The sequence below is a fragment of the Microtus oregoni genome, unplaced genomic scaffold (assembly GCF_018167655.1).
Source record: "Microtus oregoni isolate MIOR12 unplaced genomic scaffold, Mior012 000025F_ref0000491, whole genome shotgun sequence".
NCBI classification, from domain to species: domain Eukaryota; kingdom Metazoa; phylum Chordata; class Mammalia; order Rodentia; family Cricetidae; genus Microtus; species Microtus oregoni.
The window spans coordinates 16359785-16368905 of record NW_024543084.1 but is presented as its reverse complement, the minus strand read 5'-3'; the positions used below and the strand labels follow the sequence as shown (position 1 = coordinate 16368905).

The 9121-nt window shown below is 48.3% G+C and overlaps 1 pseudogene; it reads left to right on the top strand.

Annotated features, from left to right (window-relative positions):
• Nucleotides 1-8207: 8207 nt before the first annotated feature.
• On the top strand, nucleotides 8208-8349 carry LOC121463176 (annotated as a pseudogene).
• The last annotated feature ends 772 nt before the right edge of the window (nucleotides 8350-9121 follow it).

The window sequence follows — 9121 nt, the reverse complement described above, 5'->3', positions numbered from 1 at the left end:
ATTTTATTTAGGTTTATTTTTATTTCATGTGTCCTGCATATGAATGTTTTGCCTGTATTACGTGCGTGTACTGTGTTTGTGCGTGTACTGTGTGTGTGTGGGGGGGTGCCTAGTGCCCACGGACGTCTAAAGAGGACATCTGATCCTCTAGGAAGTGGTGTTTATTGGTGGTTGTGAGCTATCAAATGGGTGCTGGAAAACGAAACTGGGTCCTCTGGAAGAGCAACAAAATGTTCTTTTTGTTTTCGAGACAGGGTTTCTCTGTGGCTTTGGAGCCTGTCCTGGAACTAGCTCTGTAGACCAGGCTGGTCTCGAACTCACAGAGATCTGCCTGCCTCTGCCTCCTGAGTGCTGGGATTAAAGGCGTGCACCACCATCGCCCGGCTGCAACAAATGTTCTTAACCACTGAACAAGCTCTCCAGCTCCTGATTTTCCTTTCTGTTTCATTATGTAGTTGTGGCTGGCCTCGAACTCACTTTGTAGACCAGGCTGGTCTCGAACTCACAGAGATCCGCCTGCCTCTACAATCAGTACTGGCCCAGTTATAATTTTGCTTAATGACTCTCTCATCCTGCCCCTAGACCGATCCTGATACCGAGGACTCCCTCATCCCAAATAGTTTTGGCAATACCATTTTCCTGTCTGTTCCCTGGCTCAGGGGTCATTCCCATACTTTGCACCAGCGCACACCTTGAGGACCGGCCACACGGTGGCGCTAGGTACATCAGACACCAAATCACGGTCGCTGCAATCAGGTGACTGCTCTGTCCGCTAGGCTCTGGACTGGTCTTCGTGCCGCAGGCACAGGTGCCAGGTCGTCTCACTCCACCTGGACCTGTTGAGCAGTAGTTGGGGTTAATTGCGCCAAAGTGCTCAACCTGGCGCTAGGATAGCCGCAGCTGGGAGATGCGTGTTTAGGAAGCCTGGATGGTGGGGCTGAAAACGGCGAGCTGAAAGGACGGGCTTCATCCTTGAGGGACAGGGGTATTTAGGAAGGGAGCAAGTGACAAGAGTAAGCCTATAGGTCGGAAAATGCCCATAAACCCAGCACAGCACATGGTAGGCAGAAGCTGGAAGATCGCTAGCTCCAGGCTAGCTGGGACTGCACAGTAAGATCTTGGGTCAAAATAACATCATTATTTTAAAGTAAAAGAAAACGCACTCTGGTTTGGTCGGGCATACTGGCCCCAGCCTATGAGCTTCTTGCAAGAGAGATAGAGGCGGTATAATCGCGAATCCAAAGCCAGCCTGGACCAGCGAGACCCTGTGGCAAACAAACAAACAAATGCTGCAGCCTGGTGGGAACCCAGGCGCAGGTAACGAAGGGGTCAGGGTTTTGTTGTTGTTATTTGTTTTTGTTTTTGCTTTTTTCCTGCTGGTTTCGAGACCCTGAGGGACTGAAGGAGTCCTCTCCGCTGGCTTCTTGATCTACAAAATAAGTGTCCCCTCCTGTAGGTGCATGTGAAGATGACATTACATAATGCCTAGCACTGACGCCGGCACATGGCGAGCTTAGCTAGTTGCTAAAGTGAAAACACTAAAAATAATGCTGGTGCTGGCGAAGATGGGAAGCCAGCGCGAGCTGAGTGCGCACGCGCATCTTTCAGGCCGGCATCTGCCAAGTGTTTATCAAAGCTCTAAGCACCCTTTGCCCTTTGACCAACTAACCCCCTTGTAGGAATGTAGCCCAGGAAAATGATCAGAAAAGACTTTAAAAGCCAACAGGTTTGTCCCTGGAATCGTTATGTATAATAGCAGCCTGGAAAACAGTCAACTTCGGAGGGAAAAGCTAAGGAAGCCATAGTGTCTGCCTCTCAAATAGGAAGCATACAGCCATCAGAAATTATTTTCAAATGTTGTTACATATTCACAATATGACATGGTGTGAACTCAGCAGGCTCTCAAAACTCCATATCCATTATGAACTGAGCTTTGTGGGGCAGGGAATAACAGTGTGTAGTGGGCTAGAGGCGATTTCACTCTCCCCGCCCCCTCTCCCGCCCCCGTTTGCATTGGTTGGTTTGGATGACTTTGATCATGAGAAGAAAGGCTTTCTTTTCCTTTCCCTTTTTTTTCCTACTTTAATATGTGTGATCTCAAGCCTTGAAGGCCAGCTGGGGCCATGGGTTGGAGGGCTTTGGGTCTACTTTTGGGGGCTAATTATCTTTGCTCAACCTCTGGCAGGCAGAATTCCCCCTCCCAATGTATGTGTATGCACACATGTGTACATGTATGTATGTATATAAAAATATGTATTTGGAAAGAAAAGACCTTCCCCGTGGAAGCTGAAAAAAACTGTTGAAATTTCTTTCTTGCCGCTTAACTTTTATTACTAGTGTGTTGTGTGTATATATGTGTGTGTGTATTATATGCAGGGTATGTGTGCCATAGTGTAGAGTCAGCTCTCTCTCTCCATCTCTACATGGGTTCTGTGGACCCAACTCAGGGCACCCATTGTTCCAGCAAGTGTTATTGCCCAGTGAGGGACCCCGGGCCCTTGCAACTGAGTTTTGAAAAGTCTCTTTATCATGGAATTCCCATACTTAGTGGATCTATGTCAATACCGGCTCCTTCTGGTTATGTCCAATGTACTACAAAATCAGGAAGTAAATACAACTCGCCAATTCTGGATCCTGTATCTTTTTCAAATGGAATATAGAATTTTGTTAAACCTCTCGCTGCCTCTAAAATTCAGCCAGAAGTTTGATTGATATTGTATCAAATGTGCTTTACTTGGAGAAAAGCTGTTATTTTTACTCTAAGTTTTAAAAGGTTTTAGATTTATTTTATGTGTTTTCCTCACATGTATATCTGTGCACCACATGCGTGCCTTGTGCCATCAAAAGCCATAAGAAGGTGTTGGGTCCCCTGGAACTGCAGTTATGGGCAATTGTGATCTGCCGTGTGGGTGCTGGGGATCGAACCTGGATCCTCTAGCAAGAAGAGGTGCTTAAACTGCTAAGCCATTTCTCCAGGCTTATCCTGAGTTCTTCAGGTTAACACTGAGGTCAAGCCAGGCAGTCTCATGCCTGTAATCCTAGCACTCAGGAGGCAGAAGCCCAAGGATTGGTGTAAATTCAAAGCCTCATTGGTTTATATAGAGCAGTGCCTCTCAATCTTCCTGATGGTGCAACTCTTTAATACAGTTCTTCGTGTTGTGGCAACTCCCAACCATAAAATCATTTCTTTGCTACTTCATAATTGTAATTTTGCTACTGTTATAAATCATAATGTAAATATCTGATATACAAGATATCTGATATGAGCCCCCTGTGAAGGGGTCATTTGACCTGAAAAGCGGTCTCAGCCCACAGGTTGAGAACCACTGAGATAGTGAGCTCTAGGTCAGGTAGGGCTACATAAACGGACTTTGTTTATTGTGGTTGTGGTGGTTGATATTGATGATAATGATGATGGACTAAGGACATAATTCAACTAGTAGGATGCTTGTCTAGTATGCCCCAAAGCCCTGGATTTGATTCCAGCACTGCAGAAAACCAGGTACTGTGGCACATGCTTGTAACCCCACCCCAGCACTTGGGAAGTGAAGGGAGACAGATCAGAACTCAATTATCCTCAGTTAGAGTTTGAGGCCAGCCTGGGTTACAAGAGACCCTTTCTCAATGCTGACAGTGGTGATGCTAGCAATAATAATGACGGTGTCTTGTTGCTGAAGCCTTGCAGCGTCTTAGTCTTGCAGGTTCCCACGCCAGCACCCGTGCAACGTTTATAGTGGCTTCCATCACTGTTTTCTGTGTGGTCATCGACCCCATATGGCATCTTTGTTTGTAACCTGCTACCGCCTCAGCTCACACTATTTCTATCCCCAGTGATATCATGCGCCTCCAGATGGCAAAAGAAGGTGCTGAATTGTCCCCACGTCCTTGAGATCCCTCTCACTCCTGCTCATCACACTTATCTGGTGAAAATCAATGAAATGGATGAATGAATGGAGAAATGGACTACCCCAGTACATGAATTCAAGAACCTCCCCTCTGTCCCTGGGGTTGATGGTCCACCGAGCAGCTCTTCCTTGACTGACATCCACACCTATCCCCCTACAGGGGAGATCCCAGTCAGGCATCCAGCAGGGCACACTGACACAGACAGCAAGGTGGGCCTGCCACCTTCCAGCCCTGCTCAGGATTCCTGGGAACTGGCCATGCTCAGCAGAAGCTCCACACCGGGCAGGAGGCAGAGTGAGTGTGAGCCGGTGTGTTTCTCACATGGCCTTGCCAATGGTTGCTTCCCACCTGTGCCCCTTCCTATAAATACACACGGTGAGAGAGAGAGAGGACAGAGGTGGGGGCAAACTTGATGTGCACAGCCTTGAGTCCATCCCTACCTTCCGGAGCAAGCATCCTTCTGATTAGGGGCCTTATTTTGGTCATTTCTGCTGGACAGAACTGACTTGTGGGTGACAGCCTCTTCCTTCCACATACCTTGTCATTACCTCTAGCCACACCCTCTTATGCCTTCCTAAGACACAAGGATTCCTTTAGAGGGTGCAGTGTGTGTGTGTGGGGGGGTATTGCTTACAGCTATGCTAATTGTTGTTTCATTGATTCTCTACCCAAATTTGCTTCATCCATTCCGGATCCTGAAACTCAGAGATTTTATTATCCATCCCCTTTTACAAAAAGTTAGAGCTGAAGCTCGCAGAGGTGAAGTGGCTGCTCTAAGTCATCAGACCACAAAGCAGTCTAGAGAGAAGGGACACGAACACCAGACGACTGGCTTCATGCATCAGCAGTGCAGAATCAGCAGTAAGTCAGGCCCTCTCCCAGGCTCGTGGGGAGTGCTCTCCACGGCACGGGACACGGCAAATGCAGACACCTAGACCAGCAACTCACCCAAACTCCAAGAATGCCTTTGTCCCCAGCCTCCCAGCCTTGATGAGGAGGGCACTGTGCATGCCTCAGCCTGGCTCAGGGGCTTCCCCTGCAGTGCCCCTGTCCTGGGTGTCTGTCTTAGGGTTTCTCTTGCTGTGAAGAGATACCATGACCATAGCATCTCTTTTACTGTTTTTTTAAGACAGGGTTTCTCTGTGTGACAGTCTTAGCTGTCCTGGATCTCACTTTGTAGATAAAGCTGGCCTTGAACTCACCGAGATCTGCCTGCCTTTGTGCTGGGATTAAAGGCGTATGCCACCACTGCCTGGCACAACCTGGCAACTTTTGTAAAAGAAAATATTTAATTGGGGCTGGCTTACAGATTCAGGGTTTTAGTCCATTGCTGTCATACAATCAGACACAGTGCTGGGGAAGGAGTTCAGAGTTCTACATCTGTATCAGAGGCATCAGGAAGAGAGAGACTCTGGGCTGGGCTTGAGTATTTGAAACCCAAAGCCCACTCCTAGTGACACATTTCCTCCAAGAAGGCCACACCTACTCCGACAAGGACACACCTCCTAATCCCTGTCAAGTATCATTACTCCCTAATGACCAAGCGCCCAAATATAAGAGCCTATGGGGACCTTGCATATTCAGAGAACCACAGTGCTCCTGCTCCATGTGCCCGGTCTGCTGGGCACATCTAGTTCTCCCCTGGGAATCCCTGCTGCAATAGGATGAGCCTTGTATCTTATTAACCCCTTCATAGTCCAGTGTCTTGCATGAGTTCTGCCACCAAATAGACATTGATTGCTGTGCGTTGAAGAAAACACAATGAATGATAGATCCAAATGCCAGGCCCAGAGAAAATTGAATGGCTAAATACAAGGGCTTGCTCTAGGGGCTTTTATCTGAAGATCAAATCAAATGTTCCAATCAGCTGGTGTGGTTTCCTTCATTGTTATTTTTTTGTTTGTGTGTGTCTATGGGTGTGGGTGGGAGGGTGTCCATGAGTTTGTGTCAAAGTTGGAGGACAACCTGAGGAAGTCAGCTCTCCTTCTCTACCAAACTCAGCTAGGCAGGCTTGGTGGAAAGCCCTTCACATGCTGAGACATCTCTCTGGCCCTCAACTGATTTTTTTTTCAGTATCTGCTGTGCACACGTAACAGGAGGCTGCTGTATGATTTTATGTGCACTCAAAATACATAGCTCAGTCTTTAAAGTGCTTGCCTTGTAAGCCTAAGGATGGCAATTGGAAGCCCACAACACATAAGAGAGTCAGTCATGGAGGTACATGCTTGTAACTCCAGTGCAGAGAAGGACGATGGGGCAAGGTGTCAGTTACTACCGACTTGATGAGACCAAGGCTGATGAGAGAGCCTGTCTCAAAAAACAAGGTGGATGGCAGATGAGGACACCATGTGAGTTTCTCCTCTAGCTTCTGTACACACACACACACACACACACACACACACACACACACTTCATAGACTTCCAATGCAATGCAGACAATGCTGTGGGCCACACCCCTCTACTGACAGCTTGACTCTGTCATTTCTTTTTTAATTAATTAATTTATTTATTATGTATACAGTGTTCTGCCTGCAGACCAGAAGAAGGCATCAGATCTCATTACAGATGGTCGTGAGCCACCATGTGGTTGCTGGGAATTGAACTCAGGACCTCTGGAAGAGCAGCCAGTGCTCTTAACTGCTGAGCCTTCTCTCCAGTCCCCAACTCTGCTTGGCCTTGTGACCTTGGACACATTCCTCAGTAGTATCTCTGCACCTCATTTCCCTCATCTATCACAGCAAGCTACTAAAAGTTCTGAGACACTGTCAGGGGAGTCACCGAACATAGTCACTGGCTGGAAGGAACACGTATGGAGAGTTTCTATTAATAACTGAGCTCCATGGCAGTCCAACTTCGGGAGCTCAGCAAGCATTCTCCCTTCCCAAAATTCAGAGCAGAGGGCCAAAACATTTGGTGTTTCTGGGGGCTCTGATTGGATGGATGTATTGTCCCTCAGAGTGCCCAGCTTCTTTGAGCCTGGGGGCCTCTCTGCAGCAGCCCTCTTTTGGCCTCTTCAAAACCATACAGAGAGCACGAGGGCAAAGTGTGTGTCTGGGAGTATTCACTTTCTGCATGAGGGCAGAGTGTGTGTCAGGGAGTATTCACTTTCTGCATGAGGGCAGAGTGTGTGTCAGGGAGTATTCACTTTCTGCATGAGGGCAGAGTGTGTGTCTGGGAGTATTCACTTTCTACATGAGGGCAGAGTGTGTGTCAGGGAGTGTTCACCTTCTGCATGAGGGCAGAGTGTGTGTCAGGGTGTGCTCACCTTCTGCATGAGGGCAGAGTGTGTGTCAGGGGTGTTCACCTTCTGCATGAGGGCAGAGTGTGTGTCAGGGGTGTTCACCTTCTGCATGAGGGCAGAGTGTGTGTCAGGGTGTGCTCACCTTCTGCATGAGGGCAGAGTGTGTGTCAGGGTGTGCTCACCTTCTGCATGAGGGCAGAGTGTGTGTCAGGGTGTGCTCACCTTCTGCATGAGGGCAGAGTGTGTGTCAGGGGTGTTCACCTTCTGCATGAGGGCAGAGTGTGTGTCAGGGTGTGCTCACCTTCTGCATGAGGACAGAGTGTGTGTCAGGGTGTGCTCACCTTCTGCATGAGGGCAGAGTGTGTGTCAGGGTGTGCTCACCTTCTGCATGAGGGCAGAGTGTGTGTCAGGGGTGTTCACCTTCTGCATGAGGGCAGAGTGTGTGTCAGGGTGTGTTCACTTTCTGCAGGAGGGCAGAGTGTGTGTCAGGGCGTGTTCACTTTCTGAATTCACACTTTCACGGAACTCCCTTTATGCGGAGCACCACCCTCCACACTCCCACTCCTTTGCACAGCAGCTTCCTGCAGGCCCCGGTCCTCGTTACACTCAAGTTGTGACACGAATGTTCTGGGTGAGGCCTGGAGCTCTGCATTTCTAACCAACTCCCCACCAGGTCCTAGGGCTCAGGAATCAATTATTGTAGGGCATTTAGCATGATCCCGTTTTGTAAAGATAAAAGGCGTGCCACAGTTGGGTGGTAGTGATGCACACCTTTAATCCCAGCACTTGGGAGGCAGAGGCAGGCGGATCTCTGTGAGTTCAAGGCCAGCCTGGTCTATAGAGTGAGTTCCGGGACAGCCAAGACTATTACAGAAAGAAGCCCTGTCTCAAAAACAATACAAAACAAAACAAAACAAAACAAAAAAGATACAATGCGGATAAACTCTAGGCTGTGGTGTTGATCCATAGATGGAAAGACAGCCTGAGGCTTTCAAATACTTCTGGAGTGTCTGGTCTTTTCACAGTAAGTTTCGCTTTTGTGTTTAAGAAGAAAGTTATCCTACTTACCCGGCAGGAAAGATGCCAAGATCAAGAAAGAGGCTTTCACAGGCTGAGGTTCATCCACTCTGTACTAATCCCATGATTTCCCCAAATATGGGAATTGCACAATTTGTGGTAATGAAGACTACATTCACACTTTCCCTTTAAAAAAAGAAAAGAAAGACTCAGGAAAAAAAATAACAAAATCCCAGTTGCAATGGTCCAGACAGACATTTTCAGACTGTACTCCAGCCTAAATTGATGGCGCTGGTCATCTTGGCACATATCCCTGCCCTCTCTGGTCCTTAACAGCTTGGCTAAGGACAGTTGCTCTGGATGGAGGATGCTGGGACTGGTGCTTCAGCTACCTGAACTTCTGATGCGGTTGGCATGGTTACTGAGGACCAGTGAGCACCAGGCATTCTGTTCTGTCTCTGTGCCCACTCTCCAGATTATGTAACTAGAACCCAGAAATGTGGAAGGATCCAGATCATATATGTCGGTAAGGCCCAGGGGCTTCTCTACCTACCTGGAAATCCCTTCTCGCCTGGCTCATTGTCCACCTTCTTCTAGTCCCTGTTCCGGAGTTGCCTGACATTACAGTCTCTGATCACCCTGCAGACATTAACGACACAATTCCTGCCCCAGCCCCGCTCCCTGCTCCTCGCCATCCGACAGTCACGGTTATTGGCTTAGTTGCCTATAGCCCCTCCTTTTCCCACTCGACTGTCTTGTGTAGGTAAGGGCCATTCTTCTCACTGCTATGTCTCTGAGGACTGGCATAGTACCTGGCTCAGGAACCATGATTCAGTGGGTGAAAAATTAGTAGTCTCCAACTCCTAGAACCCTTCCCTAGTCACCGCATGTGGAAGCGACCTGCTGACCCTTCCTTTCTTGGCTTCCTTGTGGGAAGTCCTACTTAGGTCCCTTTTG